The sequence below is a fragment of the Dermacentor albipictus genome, chromosome 1, assembly GCF_038994185.2.
Source record: "Dermacentor albipictus isolate Rhodes 1998 colony chromosome 1, USDA_Dalb.pri_finalv2, whole genome shotgun sequence".
In the NCBI taxonomy this organism is placed as follows: domain Eukaryota; kingdom Metazoa; phylum Arthropoda; class Arachnida; order Ixodida; family Ixodidae; genus Dermacentor; species Dermacentor albipictus.
The window spans coordinates 494519840-494546650 of NC_091821.1; the positions used below are offsets into that span (position 1 = coordinate 494519840).

The following is a 26811-nucleotide window of genomic DNA, read 5'->3' on the forward strand; positions in this document are numbered from 1 at the left end:
GCCGGCCTGTCGCGAACCTCGATAGGCGATGACAATAAATTGGCTTCGTAATTCTGGCGACGTTTGCTCTGGACCTCGGCAAGGATGCGGGTCGCATATTGAATCACGATAGCGCAACCCGCATCTGACGCCTCGTCCCTCTGAGGCTTTCTTAAGTTCGTCGTTATCGTTCTTGACCGGCTCGTAAATCGAGACAATCTGTCAATCTATCACGACGTTGTATATTAGCAGCGCACTTGCTTCTTGAATGATTTGGCGTTCTGGGCCCTTTGCTTGGTGGTGGTGATAAACTTTATTTCTGCTATTCACAGGAGAGGCGTGAGCTGAGCGCTAAGGGCCCAGCCCTTACAAAGTCTAGGGGTGTCCCTAGTCAGGGACCACCGTGGCTTCTGCAGCAGCTTTGGCTCGGGCCACCAGGGCACGTTGGCCCTGGAGGGTTGAGCAGCCGAGCAGGGCGACCTCTCAGTCCTCTCGGGTAGGGCGGGGTTTGGAGGGAAAGCAGGTTTGGAGGTCGTCCCCATTTTGAGTTTATCCATGGCGGTAAGCTGATCAGTCTATATATACCCCCGTGGCTCGCGGTGGTTGTTCCAGTCGGTAGCCACCTGCGAAATTCCTTGATGGTGCCTCCTGTTTGTGGCCTCCCCGGTTTCCGCACCAAATATAGAATATGTGAAACACGGAACAGCCGACACACAGTTAAGACTCAGATAGACGTTTATGAGCGTCCACCTGAGCCGAGAACGTAAAATGGCTCCCGGTCTCTCTTCGAACACGCTCAGGTGCTCCCTGGTTTCAAGATCGTCCTTTTCGTTCATGTACGAAGAGCGCAGGAAATTTAACGGCAGGGTTTGAGTGCAGCCAACGGACAAACTTGGGTCTCTCGAGTTTATGACAATGTGCGCATACGCGCCGTTTTTAAGACGTACCCCTTTCAGGCCGTCATGGGTCCCTGTAGGTGCGGGACTGGGTTGGTACCGCTGTTCAATGCAACTCTCGGATGCTTACTTGACGCACTACGTGCCACTCACGCTGTGCTGGTCTTAAATTACCCTCTTTGATGCCTGCTTACTTGGGCTACTCAGTACGCGCCAGTAGGTGTGTACCGCGTTTCAATAAAAGCGTTTGGCATCTATTTGGTTAACTAGGAATGTGCCACTTGTGCCACTTTGTAATGAAGAAAAAAATGTCTTACATTTCTCCGATGCTGAGAGGAAGCGAGCCCACGTTACAAGGGTTTCTCATGAACAACCCAAACAATTAGCAGGGTGCGCCACAAATGCACTCGGTATGGGCCACTTTTAACTGCGAAGCTGTTATAAGTCTGGCCTTCGCCGTGCGGTGTCACACAGGGGAGCAAGGCAATGACACAAACCTACTATGGGGGATATGCCATAGGAGGAAGAGGAGGAGAGAGGTATAGGAGCCGGTGTTTCGCTGGCGCGCGACCCTTCACCCGGTGGATTCGCACAAGAGGGCTAGCGCAGATGTCGCCCCAATCCCGAGCTTCAAAAGCGAGAAGCGCACGCCTAGTGCCAGCGGGGCGAAGCCGCCATTGCCGAGGATCGAGAACGGGAAGCGCCAGCAAAGCGCTGGTAGAAGCATGCCAACCCCCACTTTCGAGAGATGGCAACTAATGCCTAGCACCAGTAGAGGCTAGCTAACCCCCCAACTTCTAGACTAGGAGGCCGAGCAGAGACGTTGACGCAGAGAGATTGCTGCCACGGACGAGGCTGATAGACGGTTGAAGAGAGAATTCCTCAACCGCGAGCGTGGCCACATCTGCAAAATGTGTGATAGATTGTGGTTTGATCACAACCTCACGCTACTGAAGAGTCTGTTCAATCCAGAGCTTAAGCTCCTATCTATCAAAACGAAGAAAACGAGACAAAAGACGCATGAATATCGCTCTAAACAAGAGTGAGTTCAAACTGCAGAAGACGACCACCAGCTTCCCTGCTTTCAGAGCTTTCACTGCGTGCAAGTGGCGTTACTTTTATTATTAATTGTGTTTCACCTCATCGCTTTAGTGAGCTGCACAATGAATGCGTTTGGTATGTGCCGGTCTTCAATGAACCTCTCGACAGCTTAGGTCAATGAGCATATGCCACTAATTGTGTGGTAAACGAGTGAAAAATTAACAGTGTTGGCAGGCACCAGCGCACCACATTTTTCGTCTCGGAGGTCACAGGGGACTTCTAGGGACCACCAGTAGCTGGCGCGGCAGTTTTAAAATGTAGGGCGAGATATGAACTCGTTTGCCGCATTACACGATCACGCAATCACACGACCACGCGCAACGGTGCGCCCAGAATTTCGGATGCCACGCGAATGCTTCGAAGCGGCACCGCTAGATGGCGCCAAGTGTTCTTACGGAATCGCGACAGATGAATCCCGCTGCAGTACACAGGCGAAGCTTTCTTTGCCTACCCTTCCATAGTGCTTGGGACGGTGTTTCATTTGTTCGCTAATCGGGTTCTTGCCGAGTATATTCAGATTCACTTTAAAATAATTAGGTGAGTCCAGTTGCGGGATTGGAGCTCCAAACACCCAGCAGAACATCCCGCTGTTCTAGCCATTAAGCCCCAATCACCCTTCTTTTTTCTATATTTCATGGAACCATCTGGTATGTCGAAGGAAGAGTATTTACAATACGTTTAGGAACACACGGGAAACAAACGCACATATGCTGCAACGTCTACTGAACTTTCAAAAATCGGGCAAAGAGTGACCAAGGCGAAAGCCTTCCAGCAATGGGATTGAAGGTTTCAACCACGCTACGCATTTGAGCAGTTTGTTGAGCGAGGTGGACAGCGTGGCTGTCCTTAGGCGGCATTTCCTTAATCAATAAAGTCCCAATAACAAGCAAATCATACTTTTTTATTCATTTGGATACCCTAAAGACCAAGAAGGGCACTACATAAAGTGGATGGTTGAATAGGGAATAACTAAAGTAGTAACAATGCAGGCAGATTTCGCATTTCAATATTATTACTGTTATTATTATTACCGCTGACTGTCTACCAAAAGGGGAGGCACCGGGGAGCGCAAGATGTGTTAGGAATGTCTTTTTTGATAGTCCTTTGTGAAATGACCATAAAATAATATGCATCACGACAAAAATAAAACAGTGTTCTACTGCATCGGGTTTCTTGAAAAGTCTACTATTTGAACTCCAGGGTACATATACTTCTTTTTCATGTAACCATGTTTTACTGGCAAAAGCCACAACCAGTTCTCTGATCCCAATGTCCATTAGCTCTTTGAGATGATCGCCGCGTGCTGGTGATTATGATTCGCATGCTAATGAACATACGCAAAAGGAATGGTCGGCCAAGAAGCGTGTCAGCGTGTTGATTATGACAACTTTGCAACGATGACACATACGCAAGAAGTGGGCGGTAGAATGGCACATGCCCACAACGGGTATTAGCCAAGAAGCGGGAGGAACCTATCTCGCAAGGAGGCTGTTTAGAAACAATTGTTGTCGTACCAACGCCAATTAGTTCTTTAAGATGACGAGTACGTGTTCATCATGATTATGATTACCAGTATAACACACCCACAGTGGGGCTAGTGGCCAAGAAGTGGCTGGCACAATCAAAGTAAATAAGGAGAAATTATTGAACCGAAGCCTATATAAGACTGTACATGGCGTATCACCGGTATGCGAGTGCACGCTAGTTTTCATTAGGTCAAAAACGCCGGAATGGCATAGGCAAATCTGCAGCATTTGATTGGGTATCCACGAAAGCTTCGCTTCACATATGTTTCAACGTGTATGTTTGGTCTGCCACATTTTTTATTACACATTTTTGCAAATGAGTCTGGCATTATGTCTAGTTGATGTCGATGAAATAGAATCTTATCCTTAGTAATTTGGTATTCAGAAGGGGATGTGTGAACCTTATACGTTACTGTGATAGACTTCCACTAGTGGTTGAACTGCTTTCCAACTTATCGTGATTAGTTATCATCATAATTACCATTATTGCCATTATCATAAACGTCGGCATAATTGTTACCATTACCATAGTAGTCATCCACAGCACGGCTCTCAGAATAAAGCATGTGGGTCATCATCATCATCCGTTTTCTCCCATTTTTGGACTGCACAACCTGCGGAATCGGCCCGCGAAAGATGCTAGGAACCGAGGTTAGAAACAGACGTACCCGGTACAGGAAAGTGGCCGTAACTTGACAAAGGGGACATGGTCATAACAATATTGTCGCGCGGTTGCAGTAAAAGTTTGAGCGAACTTCCCCGCTATAACTAGAAATTCTCACACAAAGCCGAGTGTCATGACGAAAACATTTACCTGTTTACTATGTTCCCGACGAGGTTACTGTTGACGGCAACCGTTCCGTTAACCTTTTAACCTTCTTGCTGCTTGAAAATCGCTCACTGCCTCCTACCTGAAAGGCAAGCAGTATTTATCTTGCTATCGTGGCCAACTCAAGCGTTATCGCCAGAATGGCCCTTGGAACAAAGGCAGTCCGTATAGATAATAATAATAACTTCTTTATTTCCATCAGTGATGGAGGAGACTGCGGGTAAAAGTCGCTTTGGGCAAGCGACTTGACTAGAGCCCGCCGCCTCCTTTACAAGGCAAACAGCGATTGCACAGGAGGCATATATATACATAACAATTGACTATATGTGAAATATGCAGAAATATAAACGCAAAAAACACAACTTATCTGAAAAACGCTCTTCAATTATTTAAGAAAGATTGAATGACAAAATGTTCACGTAAAGCTCGTACACCAGTTTTATAAATGTCAAGACCTGATTTCAGAAACAAATTTAAAAGTGTTGGTAGTGTGTATGATATCTTTTGTGTAGAATAATTGGCACGCGGAGTGACCACCTTCCACTGTTCCGTACACCTTGTAATGTAAGAATGTGTGTTCCTGGTGAGATTAGATAATTCGTGAAGAAACTTTAAGTTCTCTTTTACCTCCCGTTTGAAAGCTTGACTTAACTTGTAATTATAAAGGTTAAAAACGGGTATTACATTTGCTATCTGAAATAAGTCTGATGTGTGGGCATTGTAAGGCAGGTTAAATAGTATTCGCAAAAATTTTTTCTGAAGTATATGTATCTTTTCTAGATTCGTATGTGATGTGGTACCCCACACGAGCAGACAATAACAAAGTGTAGAAAAAAATAGGGTGTTATAAATAAGAACCTTGATTCTGTAAGGTAAAAGAGGTCTCAGCCTCACCATCATCCCAACTACACGAGATAATTTGCCCAATACCGATTCTATGTGCATGTCCCAAAGCATATTTTGTGTGAAAATAACGCCAAGTATTTTAAAACTATCTACAATTTCTAGGTTTACATCGTCATAAACAAGGATGATGGAACTGGTTATTTGCTTAGATTTTGGCCTAAAGATTATTGCTTTTGTTTTGTTTATATTGATTTGTAGACAGTTTTGTTTTGACCATACATGAAGAGTTTTCAGAGCAGTGTTAGCTTTATTCTCAAGGCTACTAGAGTCAGGTGACGAAAAAAATATACTGGCGTCGTCTGCGTACATTACGTATTTCGCATCTTTATAGATATTTACTAAGTCATTTATATATATGATAAACAGGAACGGGCCAAGAATACTACCTTGAGGAACGCCTCTGGTGATATGCTTCAAATTTGAGCGGCTATTGTTTATTTCAACGTATTGATAGCGATTATCAAGATAAGATTTTATAAGGCTTCCACAGTGCCCTCGAATACCGTAGGTTTCAAGCTTATCAAGAAGAACAGAGTGAAGGATGCAATCAAATGCTTTAGTGAAATCAAAATAAATACCAAGGACAATGTTTCTCATTTCAAATTGCGATAAAATAAACTCTTGTTGATGGAGTAGTGCTAATTCTGTAGACCGTCGTTTTCTAAATCCAAACTGGGCTGGAGAAATTAGGCTGTGCTTGTCAAAAAACTTCGAAACCTGCATTAGTATTAGTTTTTCTAGACCCTTCGAAAAAACAGGTAATATAGAAATGGGTCTATAATTTTTAGTATCATTAACGTCACCCTTCTTGAACAATACAGACACTTTGGCTATTTGCATCCGTTTAGGAAAGATAGCGCTTGACAAAGACAAATTAAAAATATAGGTAATGTACGGGGAAATGATATCAAGCACATATTTGATAGGGCGAACCTGCATGCCTTCTGCATCGCAACTTGAGCTATTTTTTAGTGAAAGGAAAACTGATGTCACCTCATGCTCAGTAAAGGGATGAAGAAAGAGTGAAGATGAATTTCTGTTCGGCATAAATTCACTAATGTCAGACGACGCATTACCACCAGAAAAGTTTACAAGGTAATCGTTAAAAACATTTGCAAGAGCACTTCCCGATACTTCGCTCCCACCAAGTATTAGGGTTTGTATTCGCGGAGCTGATTTTCGACGATTCAAGACATCATTTAACTTTTTCCATAAGGTATCAGGTTTGTTCAAACAACCCTCGAATTCTGCATGAAAATAGGACTTCCTATGGGATTTTAGTTCCTTATTTAGCTTGTTTCTATACGACTTGTATTCCTTTAATATACTTGGATCCTTAGTCTTGACGAACTTGTGATAGAGCGCGTTTTTATAATTAATACGTTTTAGCAATTCGGGGCTTACCCACGGCTTCCGTAATTTTTTACCGAGCCTGAGCTTTTTTTCTGGAAAATGGTTCTTATATATTCGAGAGACTTCATCAATAAGCTTGCCATACGCGATTTCGACGTTATCTATTTCTAAAATTTGTTTAAGGTCGCACCGTAGAAGTTCGGCTCTGAAGCTATCTAGACGTGTTTGAGTAATACTTTGACATAGGATATACTCATGCTTCCTCTTCTTCTTAAAGTTGTGTTTTCTTAGAAAAAGAAATACTGGAAGGTGATCACTAAGGTCGTGTGACATCACTCCGGCAGTAGCAGTTTCAGTGTCAGCATTTGTAATGAGCAAGTCCAACAATGTTTCACTTTCGGATGTAATCCTTGTTGGCGTACGGATTAAATTTTCATAACCATTTGAAGCTAAAATATTTAACATAGTTTTTTGTGGTACAGAAGTGGTCAGCATGTCGATATTGAAATCACCAGCGGATACCAAGTAATTGCTATTTTCTGCAGTAAAAGACAGCAGCTGTTCATAAAAAGAAAGGAACTGAAGAACATTTCCATTTGGAGGCCTGTAGCACACAGAAAATATGTACTCATTCGCACGAACTGTTACCATTTCAAAATCGTCGCAACAAACACAAAAGTCGGGAAGCAATTCACAATTGACATGTTCTTTCAACAACAGCAAAACACCGCCGCCACGGCGGTTCGTTCGGTTCACATAAAACGATTGATAATGTCTAAACTTAGGCACGTCACGACCATCTCTGCACCAAGTTTCACTGAGCATTACAGCATCAAACAAAAAATGAAAACCATTGATAAAGTCATCGATATCTGTTTCTTTGTTATAAAGCGAACGAACATTAAGGTGAAGACACTTCAATGAACCAGCATGTTGATTTGACACAAGATTATCTACCTCATGCGGAAAGAAGGGACTATCAGTAGCCATCTTTAGGCGGGAATGATCAACTTCAGTACGCTCACAAGAGAGCAGGCTCAGGAAGGAAAGTCTGATCTGTGACGCACTACGATCACAGAGTCGCCCTCGTTCTTTCGCAGCAAGATCTTTCCATTCCTGTGCCACGCGAATTTGTAACCATTCAATTTCGCCCAGTCTTTAGCCTCTCGAAGCAGTTGCCGGTTGTAACCGGTCATGTTTTCCTGAAAGAACACCTTGGATTTCTTTTCCCTCAGCTTTGAGCGGCTGTCCAACCACTGGTCTCGAACAGATTGCCTGAGATACCTCACAATTATACCAGGAATGCGGCCGGCTTTGCATGGAAGGCGGTGAATGGCAGCGACATCGGTTTCACTAAGTACTGGGACCTCAATCAATGTGGCAAGAGAATTCACTTTCTCAAGCAAATTTTCATTGTCAGCTGCACTAACACCGTGAATTTCTAGGTTGAACCTGCGGTTTCTCCATTCCAGCTCATTGAGATCCGCCTCTAGCTTCTTTGTCGCATCGCCACTAGCGTGAGAGCTTTGTTCAAGGTGTTCAAGCCGTTGCCTGATTTCTTTCGTGTCCTTTTCTTGCGCGGCCAATCGTGCCAACATCTCGTCATACTTATCAGACATTAGTTGCACCGATCGCTCAATGCCTGGCACAGTCTCTTTGAGCGGCATCAACTCATCCAACTTTTGACTTATGTTCGCTAAAAGCGACCTTATATCAGTTAGTTCATCAGCTGACGACTTCCCGCTTGAGCCTTCACTATCCTTTCCTGCGACTCTGCATGCAGAGCAAGTCCACTTTTGTTTAGCCGATTCAGATTTTTTCTTATATTGTTTATCCGATAAGCCAGCACATGCCCCAATGTGGAAGAGCCCCTTACATTCGCCACATGACACAGACATTTCATCTGAGCTAACAGCTTCATTGCATGAGCAACAGGTGCCTACAGTTGACATGGAAACAGGATACGGAAACACAGGGAAACAGACTCGAGTGGCAGCAGCGGTAGAGTAGACAACATGAAATGAACTAAAGAGCGAATGTTACAAGGCGTGGACTAACCTGCGTAGAACAGGGGAATGTAAGCCAATGTGCCAGGGTCGCTACCGCTGCTGCCAAAGTGTCGTTGTCTTCCACGTCGGCGGCTTTTATAGCGAGGAATCGGGACGGCAGTGGCACCCGGTGGCAGAAATCGTCGACGCTATCAGCTGTAGATAGCAGCCAGGCTGAGGAATCCACACGTGTAGGTAACACGGGAACGATGCAGCACCAAAGACGAAAAGGGTAGGTAGCGCAACAAAGACTACCGCCGGAGACACAAGGGCCGTCGAAGAATCTGCGTAGAACAGGGGAATGTAAGCCAATGTGCCAGGGTCGCTACCGCTGCTGCCAAAGTGTCGTCTTCCACGTCGGCGGCTTTTATAGCGAGGAATCGGGACGGCAGTGGCACCCGGTGGCAGAAATCGTCGACGCTATCAGCTGTAGATAGCAGCCAGGCTGAGGAATCCACACGTGTAGGTAACACGGGAACGATGCAGCACCAAAGACGAAAAAGGGTAGGTAGCGCAACAAAGACTACCGCCGGAGACACAAGGGCCGTCGAAGAATCTGCGTAGAACAGGGGAATGTAAGCCAATGTGCCAGGGTCGCTACCGCTGCTGCCCTGGGGTGATATGTAACTTCGCTTTTAAGAGCGGCGGCCTACTGTCACTGGCGTTTCTTTATGTGTGTCATGAGAAGACATACACATATTTATTTTATTAACTTCGTTATGTCTTGCAGGTGATAAGCTGCGTAAGATCCTCCGTACGGCTGTACCTAAATGTCACAAACGAGACACACCGATATCTGGTAAAGTACAGTTTTTTAAATGTAACCAGCCAAAAAATAAAAGAACGCGCGCCCAGCCGCACGCGCGCGCCAAATACACACTTGTCCACACTAACAGCGTTCGACCGATTTCTCCCTTGAATTGTTAGTAAGGCGTGAAGTTTTGGCCGCACTGTATAACGCCTTTACTAACATTCCTGTACTGAGTGATTTCTTCTTTTACTTGAGGCAACAATAATACGATGTCTAAAGAAGAGGCACCGGTCGGAAAGTGAGCCTTACCTTTAGGTTTTGGAACCTCGGTCAGATGTGCTTCAGTTGGAACTCAGTTGTGAGCTTCTCCTCTGTATTAAAATTCTCTTACTGGGAGAACAATGACAAATATGGGGCAAATTCAACGTTCAGATATTAGAAAAATTAAAAGAAATATCAACATACGCATTCACTTTTGAGATTACACATGCTGCAAGGACGAAAGTTCCTGTGATATTAGGCTGAGCACGCAGGCGGCTTCAAGTCTGACAAATTGTGCTGCTCGCAGTGCGCACGAACCTGTCCTTTCCCGTAGAGGTGCGCCATCTGTTGAAAATTGACTTCTTTTTTTTATATACACGATTAAAACCACGACATCAACACGCGCTTACAGCTGCTCTGAGCCATATCCTGCTCTGGCAGAGCCTTCTCTCAATGACTGTCTATCTCGGCAACACGGTGCATGTGGCGCGTTTCCTGGCTCTGAAAAAAAGGAATTGACGTCGGTACACGTGGTTGAAATGTAGATACTTTTGTTTCCGCAGTAGTGCTTTGAAATAGCTCGTGCTCAGAGATGCGTGGGCACCAAATGTGCTTCTTCGCCTCTTGCGATGTGCATTCAGTTTTCCATCTGCTCAGGCTTTTCTCAGAAATGCCACGCAACACTTTCGAAGTTTAATAGGTGGCATTGATAACAGAACCATTGAGATTAGCTGGAACATTTTTGTGATCTAAATTCACGAGCTAAGAGATAAGTGTACAGCCCTGCGAAACATGTCATGTCGTTCTAGTGCATAGTAGTATAATATCCACCTAAGCAGATTATCAATAAGAAATAAGGATAACCCGTTATCCAGTGTTCGACGTAATATTTATTTATTTATTTATTTGTTTATTAATTTCATTACCTTCAAGGCCCGAAGGCGCTACAGAAGGGAGTGGGAAAAAATACATAATGATTGTGATTGTTGGTGGCTAGTATGTACGATAATAATTGTCGACTGCGGATTTAAATACAAAAGCACTTGGCATGGCGACGACGGAAGTGGGCAAGTTGTTCCAGTCCCCCGATGTCTTTGGCAAGAATGAATCGGAAAATAAGTTAGTATGGCAAAAAGGGATTTCAACTTTATGACAGTGATTAGTACAACAAAACAAATGAGATGGCTCATTAAGAAGTTCATTTCTCAGATGTGGATTATGCAAAATCGTATGAAATAAGGATAAACGGAACACTTTTCTGCGCAGTGAAAGGTTAGGAAGTTTCAAACTGTGTTTCATCGAGGATACACTTGAAAAGTGGGAATAATTTCACAAAATGAAACGCACACTATGGTTTTGTACTGATTCTAATTGATTATTAAGAAATTCTCTGCTGGCATACCACAAAGCGCATGCATATTCAAGGTTAGACCTTACAAGTGTTTTGTATCATGTTAATTTAAGAGAGGATAGTGCCCTTGAAAATTTGCGGCGTAAGAAACAGAACGTGCCATTAGCATTGTTAACGACGTAGTTAACACGGGTTTGCTAAGAAAGGTTAGCAGTCAGGCGAACACCTAAATGTCTATACGTGGTAACGTCGTCTAGTACAGAGCTATCAATGTGGTAAAGAGTGAGGTTACAAGTAGAAGCTTTTCGCGAGACTCTCATTACAGTACACTTTTAACATTCAAATGCATTTGCCATGCGTTGCACCAGTTGGTCATAGCGTTGAAGTCAGATTGAAGTGCTGCAAGATCAATGTCACATGATATTATGCGATAAATTACGCAGTCATCAGCGTATAGGCTGATGGGTGATTGAACTACATTAGCCAGGTCGTTAATGTAGACTAAATGTAAAAGTGGGCCAAGGACAGAACCCCACGGCTCACCGGAAGTAACTGGACAGGAAGAGGAATCAAAATTGTTAGCTGTCGCAAATTGCGTTCTTTTAGAAAGAAAACGTTCATTTCAGGCAAAAATGTTAAGAGCGATGTTTAATTTGCTTAACTTTAAACAAAGTAAGGGTGAGATACAAGGTCAAACGCTTTCTGAAAATCCCGCCAGGAATATGCAGTCGACAAAACACCCATTGTCAAGAGCAGCGAAAAGTTCATTGGCCAAGCAAATTAGTTGCGTCTCACACGAAAATGATTTGCGAAACCCATGCTGTTTCGTCGTAAAGAATGCATTAGAGGAAAGTAACTAAACATGAGTAAATAATATGTTCTAATAGTTGGCAAAGAATGCTAGGTAATGATATAGGTCCGTAATTATAAGGTGAATTGACGTCGCCAGACTTGAAAAGCAGTACCACCTTTCCACCGTGTGAAAAAAGTTATGCTAATATAATAGAGGAGTACATTGCAGTGTTCTTCAAAAACTTTGAATTGATACCGTCAGTTCCACATGACGAAGACAATTTCAAGTTTTTTATTTAAGTGCAACACACCAAAAGAATCTACAAGCACATGATCCATCGGTGGGTAACCCATTCTACAATACGCAGATGTCACTTGGAAACAGCTGACACTTGGGAAAAAGACACTGCTAATGTCGGGAGAGTTTTGTTGAAAAAAAGATCCTTCACTTCACATGCTGCATTTTTAAATGCTAGAAATGCGAAATGGTACTTATTACACAACTCAGAGTTGTTCGATCGCTCAGCTTTGCGAAACGTGCACTTTTTTTATTGAGAAGGCGTTTTAAAGTTTTATTAACTCTAACGCAGCAAATAACGCCTGTGTATGAGTTCTCAAAAAAGCCAAAGCTAGCTTCCAGCAACACACGTTACCCTCTCTGTTAACTGACATGCCACGCAAGTTTATTTGCGTCATCGACATTCTGACAGCGCACTTTCCTTACTTTTTTTATTTATTTATTATAACCACAGGGCAAGACGTATTACAGAAAGGTGTGGTTATATCACTAGAAAGAAAAAAAATAACACAGAAAGGAATGATAAAGCAACCTATACTAAAAGCAGCTCATGATACAATGTTAGCTAAAAATTACGCATGGGCGGGTAATTCACAAACAATATTTAGAAAAAATTCTGGGTATCTGCTTGCTAAAGCAACGATATGATTATGAGACTAAATTCAGTTTGGCAACTGCAACAGACGGACGCTATTTTTACGGTTCAATAATATGTAGCCTTTTATTAAGTTACCTGATAGTTTGGTCACTTCTTCAAGGAACGTGAACATTTGCTTGCGGCAGCTACAATTAGTCCGTTCAATTCTCAATGGCTAACGATTGAAAAGTGCGCGGATGAGTGCCACGAGAAGTTGACCGACTAACTGAAACGGCTTTTATATGCCTGGCTAGCGACGGCCTCATCGGACGTTGATGCCTATGGATACCTTATGGACAATTCTTTAGTTTTTCACTGGCTCTTTCTGGAGCGGCTTGCACAAGCCCCGATAACAATGAGGCGCTGCGCTTCATAGAAGCAAAAGGATAGAAAGTTGGGCGAGTTGGTACGGTAACATGATCTTGGATTGTATCGCGAAGAGACACGGACACAGACTAGAAGCAGACAGGACGGGAGCTTGTATTGGTTCAAAAGTTGCGCCAGTTTTGAGTGATACTAAGTCGCGTCAATAGAAATCTACAAAACAATGTTAAGGAATTGGCTGTGCATGCCTTTAGATACGCAGATGACTACCTGGCGTTTTGTTCTCGCGATAACTACACCAAGAAAGCTACGGATATTTAAAAATATTTAGGGAATGTGGTGGGGGTCTAGGTTTCACGCTTGAGCTTATCCAGAACAACAAATTACAATTTTTAGGTCTCTACTTAACGTTCCAGGAGGAGCACGTCTATTGGCACTATTCGCCTAGGCCAACGAAACCACTGCTTGAATTTTCTCCTTGTCATTACAAACTTGTTAAGCAGGGGATCGCTTATTCAGCTCTTAAGTTTGCCATTACTAAGTCATGTCCACACACACACACAAAAAACAAAGTTTTTCACTACAAATAGTTAGGCTCGAGAAGGCTAGTTATCCTGTGCATTTGTTATCACTAACCTGCGAAAAGATTTTAAAATGGGTAAAAAGCCCCGCTAAGAAACAAGAAAAAAAAAGGTTTGCTGTGGTGCCCTATGTACTTAGATTATCCCATGGTTTACGGAGCGTGGCCAATAGATATGACGTGGGTACGGTTTTCTCGGCCCCCCGCAAATTGTCTATCATGTGCCCTATGATAAACAGGAAACTTGAACAGGGTGGCAAAGAAAGAAAAGGTGATTGCGGCGTTAGACGTGTGCCCCTTTTTGTGCCTTGTAACACTGGTATAGTTTATTAGATTCCACTCAAGTGCGGGAAGACTTACATTGGACAAAGCGGCAGGCGCATTAATGTTAGACTACAAGAACACAAACATTCACTTAACTACCGTAATGCTTCAAATCTACCGTCACATTGTCTCAACTGCGGTTGTAAACCTTTTGTTTGAAGACACAAAAATTATTTCAAGACACCAATGCCAAACCACACGGGAAATAATTGAGGCATTCCACAATAAAAGATTAGGAGAGACTTGCGTTAGCCATGCATCTTTGTCTCTGTTGGATTGCGAATTTCAGTATCTTCACAACACGTGTGTTTATCTGAAGTAGTGTCTTTTTGTGGTTTCCTTTTTTGACTGCCCTACCTGCTGAGATGTTTAAGTGATGGCTGCATACCTTGTCATGTTCTTATGACGCGGTTTATTGCAATCACCCATATATATATATATATATATATATATATATATATATATATATATATATATGTATATATATATATATATATATATATATATATATATATATATATATATATATGTATATATATACACATGTTCTTTGAGTCAATAAAAATTTAGTTGAGAGTTAGCGCTCGTCCTCTCTGCTTCTATTCTGTGTCCGTGTCCCTTCGCTCTACAATCAAAGATCATGCTTCATAGAAGACCCAGCTCGCAAGAATCACGGCATTGAGCAAATATAAGCTTGTGGTGGTGGTGCTGGTGAGCTGTAGCAAGCAGAGGGTTTAGCCTGGAGATCGAGGCCGGAAAATGCTCCGCCCAAGCGTCTCTTTCAACTTTACTGCGGTATGTCGCCACATGTGAATCAAGCCTCTCTTAGCAATGCAAGGAGAAAACTCGTAGCTTCTTCGCGGGCTTCTTTACTGCCTCGGAAACCAAGGTGTTGCAGGCACGCATGCGGAAGGCCATTCTCTCGACGCTTTTCAAGCAGAACGCCCTTATCATCGCGGTATTTTGGGCAAAACCACAGAAAGTGTTAATGTCGCTTGTCTCGTCGGATGCAGTATATACAGTTTGGAGAATGGCTGCGCCCTGTTGTCAATAATCACGTTTTTTTTTATCGCTAGGTCCTATCTTGTGATCATAGTGTTAGTATGTTACAACACAGCTCTTTTCTTCAGCACGCATATTCAGCGAATTTTGAATGTCGATGCAGATGTGTATTTAAGATGAGAGAAGATTACCGAAAAAAAAAGAATTTCAAGTTCAATTAGTGAAAATAGGCACCAAGAAGGGCTGTCCTCTGAAGTGCTGCAGAGGACACATTAAAAGGGACTCGTTTTATTTGCTTTATTTGCGCGGGGTTAACAAAGTAGGGGGGGGGGCAAAGTAACGATAAAGTGAGCGATTACTCTTTCTTAAACGCTCAGTTACATTCATGGGGCTGTAACGAGTACAAGTAAATAATCAAGTTTTTAAGGCAGTAATTTTAATCGTTCATATTTTTTTTCTATAACGTGTGGAAGTCTCGTCTGAATGCAGCTGCACAGGAACGTTCGCGGATAGTCACAGCTATTCGTACAGTCCAGTCGCCCTCATCGAGTGCTGTGGGGCCTTCGTGGCCTTGTGAATTGAAAAGCGCTGAGGCCGAGGACCTAGTATCCTTTTTCGGAGAGTCTTGTCTCATCGAGGGGGCTACGATCACGGCTCCCAGAGCGCATTACAGGTGACGAGTGGCACACTTAAGTCCTTCTTCGTAGTGTCGTGCCCGCAAAAATTTGCTCGAGGCGCTGTTGGCTTTTTCAATGAGGAGTGAAAGACTATTATAAATGTGACACCCGACCACATACGAAAAAGAAAATCGCTGCAAATTTTGACTCTAAGATGTTAATGAAGTATGCAATAAAGGGAATCGAAATTTACGTTTTCACGTGCTTCCAATTGTACTCCACTTCAATCGGACCTCGTGAATAGTCAAGCTAGATTTAGCTGGCCTGTCATGGTGTGTACCTTTACGACCACATATGTCGACAGTTGAATCAGAACTGCAACAGCCATAATTTACTCGAGCTTTCAGTGTCTGATAATAAAGCACGTGAAACAAGAGGTTCAGACACTGCATACGCTAGCAAATACCGAGAACAACATTTGTTAAACTTAGGCGATGGTAGTTTGAGCGCTGAGTTTTATTTCTTCTTGACGACACTATACCAGTGCTATTGATTCCGTAGCTATACTGCTGCTGCATATATAGGAGATTTTACAAAGCACGCGCAATCAACTGTGACACCCTTAATGCACAAAACAGAAGGTGAGAACAGAACAAGCGTGGAATCTCGGCATCCGTGATTAGGCACTGAAAAATCTCGGAGGCGACGTACTAGGATTGACGTCATACCCTCTAAGCACGAGATGCAGGTGTCGTCTGGTTAGATGTGATAAAAGAAAATACAAAACGAGATTCAGTTTATGCAAGAAATAAGTACCAATGAAAGATACACATACTGTTCTGGCTAGATAGTTGTAGCCGCCAATAACTTTCTTGTGGTCGACATTCGATATATTAATTATAGTAAGTTACATAAATTGATGCTTACTGTTCTGCTTGCCGTAAAGTCAATTATTAGTTTCCCACAATTTTAATGAACGCCTAACTGATGTGCTTCTGACAACGTACTAATTGTGTGCTGATTTCTTGCGGCTAGAAAAGAAAGCACCATAAACCTGAAAAGTACCATGTTACTGCACTACAACCCGCCCCAGAAACCAGCGCCCTGAAACAAGCTCACTGTGAGGTGCTCCGAAATAAAAAAATAAAGGAAGAAAGAACTCGGTAAGTGAGCTATTGCTTTATCTGCAACGCACCGAACGAGGCAAAGCGTCTTCTTGGCGTAGATACGGAACGAGCGCAGGTACCCGTTCTCACAACGTACAAAGGGTACGTACGGAATGATCCTTTGCACCGCAACACCTTTCGCAAAAAGACCAACCAGCATAGGTCAGTCTCAAGGTTTAAAGCAGTAATTTGCTTTATCGCCGCAGCCATGTATATCGCTAACGAGCAGAAAGGAAACATGATAACTGCCTTCGCCAACGAGAGTAAGGTGTAAGGTGCCAAAATAACCGTTCATGAAGCTGCGGTGGTAGACTGAAGGTGTCAGAGATCATCAAGGATTCTGTAAACATGGGATAGACAGGCAGCTTCAGAAACAAACTGCGGAGGGCTACGTCGGAGTGCTAGCCTATGTACTGAGGTAGTAGCCGCCATTTACGCCCTCAAACCCGCATTGCAGAGTGAGGGACGCGACCGTCCAGGCACCTAGTTGAAAGTCAGTGGTGTACAAGTTTCTAGAAGACTAGTGTTGTGCACCGCAGCAATCTTGATGCCCTTTATTACTCCCCGCAAAAATACCTTAATGGCACTGCAGATCATGTTTGAATTCAGACTAAATAAAGTTGGAGTGATCCATGACAGCCACGTTAATATATATCGGTTAGCGTTTATTTCTATGGGCCGTTGGCCACACCAATTGGTTGCTGCGTCAAGGCCACAGAAGGCTATTGAACAACATTGCTCAGCATCTAGAAGCAAGCAGTTTTTTTTACACCAGCCAATGTGGATCTTGGAGAGGTTTCTCATGTGACACTCAACTCTTGGAATTTACCAATGATTTACTCATGCCCATGGATGATAACCTTGACATCGACTGCATTTTCACCGACTTTTCTAAAGCTTTCTATCGCGTTCCGTATCGTTGTCCAATATCTAAACTTTCGTTGCTTAATTTAGATTCCTTAACTTTATCCTGGATTAGAAATTTTCCTTCCTTCCGTAAATAGTACCCCGTTACTGATTCCATCTCATCTCCTCTTAGTGATACTTCCAGTCTCTTCCAAGGTAGTGTTCTGGATCCCTTGTTATTTTTATTTCAGATTAATGATCTACCAGTGGGTGTCTCCTCTAACACCCTACTTTTCGCTGACGATGTCATAATATACCGTAAAATCTCTTCAGCTGATCATCTTGGCCTCCAACAGGACCTGGATCTCGTAAATAATTGGTGCTCACGCTGGCAAAGGCCTCTTAATAACTATAAATGTTAACTAGCGACCTTCATCCACAAGAAATCCGCTTCAGCATTTAGCTACACTCCTAATAACTGCCACATAGCACGCACAACGCCTTACAAGTTACTTGACGTGTATCTTTCAGCCAAAGTTTATTGGACAATTCCCATAGATGAAATCAAAGCTTTCGGCTACCTAAACGAAACCTTCACGACACTCTTACTTCAACCAAAGCACTAGATTCTCTCACATTCGTCCGTCCTCAACTTGAATACGCGTCATCAATTTAGTCACTTCATCAAACCTATCTAATCAACGCTCTTAAACCTGTTCAAAATCGTGCCGCACGTTTCATCGCAAAACATTACAGCCGTCATTCCAGTGTTACTAATATTACATCTTTTCTGTCGTTATCTTTCTGTCGTTAATAATACTACGCTCAACAGGCTCACAGCCAAGACTGAGAACATGATGAGACTCATCAACAGAGTCTCGAATAGGCGTGGAGGCTTAAAGGAAGACAACCTCCTTCGGTTGTTCCACGCCTTCCTCATGAGTCATATAGTTTATGTGGCAGCCATGCACAACTGGTATAACTCCGAGAAGAAACGATTAAACACTCTCATCAGAAAAAGTATAAAAAAGTACTAGGCATTCCGTTACGGGCGAGCACGGACATCCTTATGCAACTCGGAGTGCACAACACATTGGACGAGATAATGGAGGCCCAGCAGTCAGCCCAACTGGCCCGTCTATCCTGTACCCCGGCTGGAAAGAAGATCCTGGCAGTTATTGGGATCAACCCTATCCTCATGGAAGAGCGGAAATATGAAATATCAGAAAATCAAAGGAACAACATACGAGTTGCACCGTTTCCCCGTAATGTTCATCCTCGACACAACGTAGGCAGACGCAGGGCAAGAGCCCTCGCCCTCCTCAAGCGTACCAAAGACGATCCTTACTCGGCATGTTTTGTCGACGCAGCCCAATATGGACAGTCGTCTAACTTCGCCATTGCCCTCGTTGATCACAACGGACAGATAGTGAATGCGGCTTCCCTGAAGTGCTCAACACCAACCAGAGCGGAGCAGGTCGCAGTTGCTATAGCACTCCTAGACAACAGGAGATCACAAATCTTCACTGATTCGAGATCGGCGGTCAGGGCTTTCGCTTCAGGATCCATCGCTGAGGAGGCTCACAAGATTCTCAAGAACAAGATAATCTCTCCGCACACCATCACGTGGTTTCCGGCTCACCTCGACCCCCAGCTTGACTCGTTTCCCAATCTTAATGACATTGCCCACTCCCAAGCGCGCGCACTAACCCACCGCGCGGGAGCAAGATTGAGCTCAGACTCTGGGGTTCTCGAGTTTCGGGACACTCTCACTACTTTCAGCGAAATTACTACGCACTATCACCTGGGTAGGAGGGCTTATCCTTCCCCTCACTGCAAACTGGCTAGACCTCTGGCGTCCACTTTACGCATGCTTCAGACGCAGTGCTATCCGAACCTGGCCCTTTTCCACATGATCACTCCAGAGGCTTTCAGCTCTACTTGCCCCGACTGTGGGGCTGTTAGCAATCTCGCACACATGCTCTGGCGATGCCCCTCGTTACAGGGACCCAATCGCATCACAGAACAAGAATGGAGCTCTGCCATCCGGAGCTCAGAATATGCACATCAAACTTGGGCTGTCCAGAGAGCCCACGATGCGGCGGTTAGGCTCGGCCTACCAGTCCCCACGTGGGAGCGGCCCCCAGCTCTGCCCTAGGGCAAAGCGTCTCAGGACCTTGCTATTAAAGTTCTTTGTCTGTCTGTCTGTCTGTCTGTCGTTATCCCCTTTACAATAACGCAGAAAAATTGCTCTTATCTGCTTATTCCTTAAAGTAACAAACCGTCAGCCCCAAACCGCCCTTGCTCTCTCCCAACCGCTAAGAACATCTCGCCGTTCACACAACAAAGGCTCCTAAGACGTACCTTTGGGCGCACGAACATTTTCAATTCATCACCGTTTTCACTAGCAATTGAACTATAGAATAGTCGCCCTGATAATGTTGTCCACATTCAAGGCCCTGGTAAGTTTTGTAATTAGGTAACTGCTATTTTTGCGTGACTGGTTGCGTTAAATACATTTCTAATAATTCTGTACACGCTTCTCGCAAACTTCTGTATTTAGTAATGCCAAGAGGTGTACCCTTAAATTACTGTTGTAAAATTTGACGGTGTTAAATGATGTACCGTTACATTGTACATGTCACCGTTCATACCGATGGCGTATATCGCGTTCCGCTAAGTAATATGTGACGCCACCCCGTTTTATGTACCTTATACCCCTGCCACACGGGCACAGAAAAAGACATTAACTGGCTAATGCCTTAAACTTTAATGTATTTTCGGGGTGCTACACGGACATGCTTAATGGCATTAACGCTTAATGCCATTCGCGACGTAGTGAGTTCCCGGAACTCACTTTGCCGTCAAATGCGCACTCTCCTTTCCAATGTCTCCACATTCTGACGTGACTAAACGATTTATTAGCGAAGAACATTTATTATATTCTTCACTTTCTTTAAAGAATTGCTCTTTCTCGCGGCGTAGTGCATTCTCACAATTATTACAACTCACTTGGGCGTCGAATGCGTACTCTCGTTTACAATGTCCCCGCCGTGGCCGTAGGGACCATACTTGTAGATAAGAACAACTAATATGTTCTTCACTTTTTTAAAAGGAGCTCTTTATTTTCGTAGAGCTCAGCAGGCGATCTAGCCGCTACGCACGGGTAGAGCACCAATCGTGAGGGCGTTAGCCAGGAGAAGCTGTTCGATTGCACGGTAGCGGCTCGTTGCCTTGTTGGCCTCATATGTTGGCCTTCGAATTTCTCGACGATGCTTGACTCGAAGAAGCACATGCACCAGAACAAACTGGAGCACACGGTGAGATTCTTCGGGATCGCTGCTTGAGCATTTTGAAGCTGTGAGCACTATTTTTCCAATTTCAATGCTTTGGTTACGCTACGGATTGGCCTTCGAGCTAGCTTTGGCTTCAGGCAGTTTACGATTGGGTGCAACGATGAGATTCCTGAAGTAAACTACATATAACACACCGACTAATGTTTCTCATGCCATTTCTTAAACATCTGCTCCCTAGATAACTGTTTCTTATTGTATTACGATTGGCACGCAAACTTAGCCGTTTCACTGCAGCTATATAGCCATCGCAACGCTTAATGTCATTAAGTATGCGCGTGTAGCAGCTATCGAAATGTAGTGGCATTAAGAAACTTAAGTTCTTAAACTTTTAATGGCATTAACCTCGCCCGTGTGGCACAGGTATTAGTATACCTCCCATACACTTATCTTTTTCCATTCTATCTCATGCTTCCACTTAAGCAGATATACATTGTAGAATATCCCCCTCACACAATATTCCTGCTGGAGTCTGTGAAGCGTTTTAAATAAATAAATAAATAAATAAATAAATAAATAAATAAATAAATAAATAAATAAATATCTTCGCCATTTCTTTTATTTCTATAGGGATAACTCAATAGTCAGTGACCAGGCGAACACAGAAGTATTTCACCTTGTGGCACTATTGTGTCGTGCTTACAAAATTCTCCTAAAACAAATGGTGAGAGACAACTCAACTCACAGAGAGGCCGCCCCCAAAGTACGACGGCGTAGTGTACGCCGTCACCGTAGACGATTCTCGTCTAGAAATACTGATACCGTCGCAAGACAGGCGATACTTCCTGAGGCTGGTGCTCCCAAGGCGCTCACCCTCACTAACAACATGGTGTCTGATGACGCAGTGAATACCTCTACTGCAAACGACTGGCCTGCACTTCCGACATTAAGTCCTCCAGCCCAACAAAGGTCAACGGTGGACTATCGACGAACCAATGAGGGCACAGATACCGTGCGAGGTCAAGTCAAACAAGTATTCGCCCTAATAAAATCTCTAATGAAAGTCATTCGCGTGTTGATAAACGACATGCAGACGCCATCTGATCGAGGTGCACTACAAGTGCTGGACGGCCTGGATCCGGTTCTTGCGAGCATCGAGTAGCAAGCACAATGGCTCTACCGCGTCCGCCGTTCTTCAGACAAGTTAAGGAAGCATCTATTATGCAATGGAATGCCCGCGACCTGAAATCCCGCAGTGATTTTCGCCATTACGTTTTAACCAATCGATTCCCCATTGTTGTCATCTGTGAACCGAAGCTACAGAAACCCGTCCGGATCTCAGGCTATGAACCTCATGTGTCGTCGACTTGTACTGACATTAGCAAAGTGACCATCTACATACGGTGTGAACTGACTTACGTTGTTCATCCAGTGCGGCCACATGACACTAATCAGTATGTGTGTTTGACCGTGAAAAAACAAAAAACTTGCGTTTACTTTAGTGCGCGCTTACCTTTCTCCATCAAGTCGTTTCGATAGGCAGAGACTGAGTGACATTATAGATGCGACACCTGGTCCATGGATTGTTGTTGGGGACTTCAACGCGCATCATTCACTTTGGGGAAGCAACAAGATCAATTCCAAAGGAATAAACCTCATGTCATTTGCTTGCGACCACGAACTTTGTTGTCTAAATGATGGCAGTCCCACGTTTCTGCGCGGACGGACATACAGTAGTTGTTTAGACTGAGCATTTGTTTCGCGGTGCCTCACTCGCTGCATCCATTGGTTCGCAGATATAGAAACCCACGGAAGCGACCACATTCCTACCTACCTGAAGATGAAAGGCCTCACCAAATCCGTTCCATCAAATTTTAAACAAACAATAGATTGGCCCGTGTTTAAATCACTTTTAGAAGACGCATGCCACGAAGGCATTTCGTCCACACTTGAATTTGAGATCGCCAAGGCTATGTAGGATACTATGCGCTCATATCGGCCATTAGAGAAATACACAGATTTTGATTCAGAAATACAGAGCCTCCGTGCAATCCGCCGGCGAGCGGAGCGACGGTACAGACGGACTAAATCATTACACGACCTTAGAGAGGCCAGACGCATTCGAAAGAAAATTCAGCGTCGCCTTGCTGCACTGCAAAATCAACGCTGGAAATCGTTTTGTGAGTCTCTCGACCCGCATAAACCTCTGTCGGTTGTATGGAGAACAATCCGTGGACTTCGATCACCTCCTTAACAGCGTCGTCCACTTAAGTCTCTAGCCCTACATCAAGGACGCCGAGAAGTCGAAGTAGCCGAAGATTACTGCGCAAGGATCGCGGGTCCGCCGCTCACGCATTCACCTTGCGCACTTATTCCCATCGTGCCCCCTTGCTCCCGAGATCCTCGTATGGACGCTGCTTTCTCCATCGAAGAACTGGAGGCCGCACTTGCTGGGTGCAGGCAATCTTCGTCACCAGAACACGATGGCATCACATACTCTGCGCTTGCAAACCTTGGTCAGGAGGCCAGAGATGCCCTTCTTGGCCTATACAACGCATCATGGCGTGACGGCCTGGTCCCTACAACGGGGAAATCCAGTCGGCTTGTTCCTCTCCTCAAGGCTGGCAAATCCCGGTTGGAATTGTCATCTTACCGTCCAATAGCATTGGCCAGCTGTGTCGGCAAGGTAATGGAGAAAATGATCCTTACACGGTTAGAATGGTACTTGGAATTTTACAACGTCTATCCAGAGGTAATGGCTGGTTTTCGACGTGGCCGCTCGTCAATAGATAGCGTTATCGACCTCGTAACATACGTACAACACCAGAAACATCTGGAAACGAATCACTGCGGCCCTATTCCTTGATGTTAAAGGTGCGTACGACAATGTAGATCATCATGCAATTCTGGACGCCTTAGAAGCTGTAGGGATTGGTGGACGCACCTTTTGCTGGATATGCAACTATTTGAATGGAAGATCTTTCTTTATTTTGACTGAAGATGGACCAACGCCGTCTAGCTATACCAGTCGTGGTGTACCGCAAGGCGGAGTACTCAGCCCTACCCTTTTAAACCTGGTGCTCGTTGGTCTCGCTGATTCGTTACCGCAAACCGTACAACTCTCCGTATATGCAGACGACATTTGCACATGGGCTTCAGGCGTGACACGTGTACAAGTTCGCGCACGACTTCAGAAAGCCTCAACAGTTGTGTCAAGGTACCTAATAAGACAAGGCGTGGAGCTTTCCGCTGAGAAATGTGCACTCGTTGCTTTTACTCGCAAAGCGATGGCCCCGTATGCTTTGCGGATTAATGACCAAATTATACAATATAGACGAACGCACCGAATTCTTGGCGTCATCATTGATAGAGACTTGTCTTGGAGCCCTCACATCTCGTACATGACAAAGTGTTTGGCTGCCATTGTGGACATTCTTGCGTTTCTCGGCGGCAAGTCCTGGGGCGCAACAGTACCATCAATGTTGCAACTATATAAAGCACTGTTTTTGGGCTTCCTGCGGTACAGCTTACCTGTAATATGAAATACTTGCACCACGAATATTCGCAGACTCCAGAGCGTGCAAGCCTAAGCACTCAGGACTTGTCTCGGTCTTCCCAAAACTACGTCATCGATTGCGACAGTGGCCATAGCCAGAGACGCTCTTTTGACAGTATACATTGATACAGATGTCCTGAGAGCGCAAATCCGACACCTGACTCGGATTCCCTCACACCATCTTGCTTGGTTGCCAGCAAAGAGGCCACTTTCAACTTTTGCTAAAACTATTGTAAGACATCAGTCGTACTTGCCATCAGAATTTACGCCCGCTACACGATTGTCAAATCCATTGTGGTGTCTGCACCGGCCGCAAGTTGAACTGACAATTCCAGGAATCAGAAAGAAAGCTGGAGCGCCATTGCAAGCATTGAAACAAGCAACTTTGGAGCACATTCACAAAGTGCACAGATTCCGCCAACATGTATACACAGATGGTTCAGTAAAACTCAACAGCTCTGCTGCTGCAGTCATATTCCCAGCACAATCTGAGGAAATCAAATTAAGAACTTCATGTGTGACCACATCGACTGGTGCAGAACTCGCGGCGCTCCGTGCTGCACTTGATTTCATTAAGCAGAAGCCACCGCAACAATGGACAGTCTTTAGTGACTCCAAGGCAGCCCTTCAGTGCATACGAAGCCCAATGCGCCACGGACACAATGAACAACTGGCCTCAGAAATTCGGCACATATATCATCAAAGCTATGACAAGGGACACAGCATAATCTTTCAGTGGCTTCCAGGGCATTGTAACATCAGCGGGAATGACCACGCCGACGAAGCCGGCCGATCTGCACATGAAAGTGGTCAACGAGTCTTCATTCCGCTTTCGCGAACAGACGCTGCGGTTGAGCTGCGATTGATGTCCCGTGAGTGTACTTTGCCCCTGTGGGACTCGAATGTTTTCACAATGTGTCGGTTGCGTTCGTTGTCTCCGGACATACGGATGCACCTCCCGCCTGGATTACCCCGACGTGAACAGACCATGCTCTACCGTCTGTGGCTAGGCGTTGCCTTTACAAACGCCTATGCTTTCCTCATAGGAATGGCCAACAGCCCCACGTGCGACACATGTAACATCGACGAGACGCTCGCACACATTATCTGTGTCTGCCCGCGATACGGTGCTGAGAGACAAGTGATCTGCAGAGTACTGGACCAGTTGGACAATCGTCCACTTTCAGAACTAAAAGCTTTAGGCCAATGCTCCGAAAGAACATCCGCGTTGAACGCCTTACTCGCGCTAGTAAGGTTCTTGCGGTCTACGGGGCTTCACGACAGACTCTAAGAATGCCGCCCCCTACCACTCTGTAGTGTACGCGCTTTGTTCGTGCTTGTCTCTATTTCTTTCTGTCTCCCCCTTCTACTCTGTTTCTCTTTTTATCCCTCTTAACCCTTCGCCCTGCGCAGGGTAGCCAACCGGAACTACCTCTGGTTAACCTCCCTGCCTTTCTCTGCATTATTTTTTCTCTCTCTCTCTTACAAAATTCAAGCCAAAATTGCTTGAGAGGCGAGTAAACGAATCAAACTAGACGTATTCGTAATATTTCAAATTACTTTCGAATTTCAACTTGAAATTACCACTTACGACATTTCACCTTTCCTCCTCTTATTGAAGTGTTCCATTGTTATTCAGACGAAGACATGGCTGACAGATACTTTAAATGCTGTGTAACTATAAGTTTATACTGCCCATTGAATCGTTAGCCGTGCAATTGGTGATGGCTCATGAGACCAGCACAGCGAAAGAAACTAGAAATTGTTTCCCTACCGCAACAACTCTGAATTATCTTGCGTAATTATGAGATTTGCAGAAATTAGTTAATACTGCTTCTTTTCGTTATTTTCATGCGTAATACGAGGTACGTAGCAGGCATCGCCATTGTCCTCGTTCAGCTTAACTAGGCAACGACTTCGTATAGACATGCGTGCGAAGTTTCATTCGTGTCGGGTAATTAGAGCTCTATACGAGCGTTATACTCATGTGCCTAGCCGTCTTTGGAGAACGAGACGGGTCACTGGCTTTCAATGGGCAGGAAATGGGCTTTAAGCTTGCGCAGTCTGCCAAATAATATGCAGGCAGAGTTTTAAGCTCTCTGTTAATAGTGCCGGCAATTAAAATTACCACTGCAACTGCACGACTGAAGCCGCTTCGCTAGAATATATTGCTAAATTTCGTCAGGTCGCACACAGGCTAGGCGTTTCTTAGATTGTGAAGGTATATCTTGATAATGTTTCAGCCGTAAATCAAGAGTAATCAGAAAAAAACAGAATGCCGGTAATGCACCTTGCAGCCTCTGTAGCGTTTTGCAATATTCCGGTGCACACTGAGGTAGCATCTTCTAAATTATTGTTGCAGAATTCCAGAAGTA

At 44.4% G+C, this 26811-nt stretch overlaps 1 protein-coding gene and 1 long non-coding RNA gene across 2 annotated transcripts in view; both read right to left on the reverse strand.

Moving 5' to 3' along the window:
• The window catches only part of LOC135908804 (juvenile hormone acid O-methyltransferase-like), a 91454-nt gene that overhangs the window by 49994 nt on the left and 14649 nt on the right, over positions 1-26811 (reverse strand). The window lies entirely within an intron of this gene.
• On the reverse strand, positions 6198-9962 carry LOC135908805 (uncharacterized). Its single transcript, XR_010566429.2, has 2 exons — positions 9699-9962; positions 6198-9194 (listed from the first exon to the last, which is right to left on the reverse strand). It is a non-coding gene; the product is annotated as an uncharacterized lncRNA (long non-coding RNA).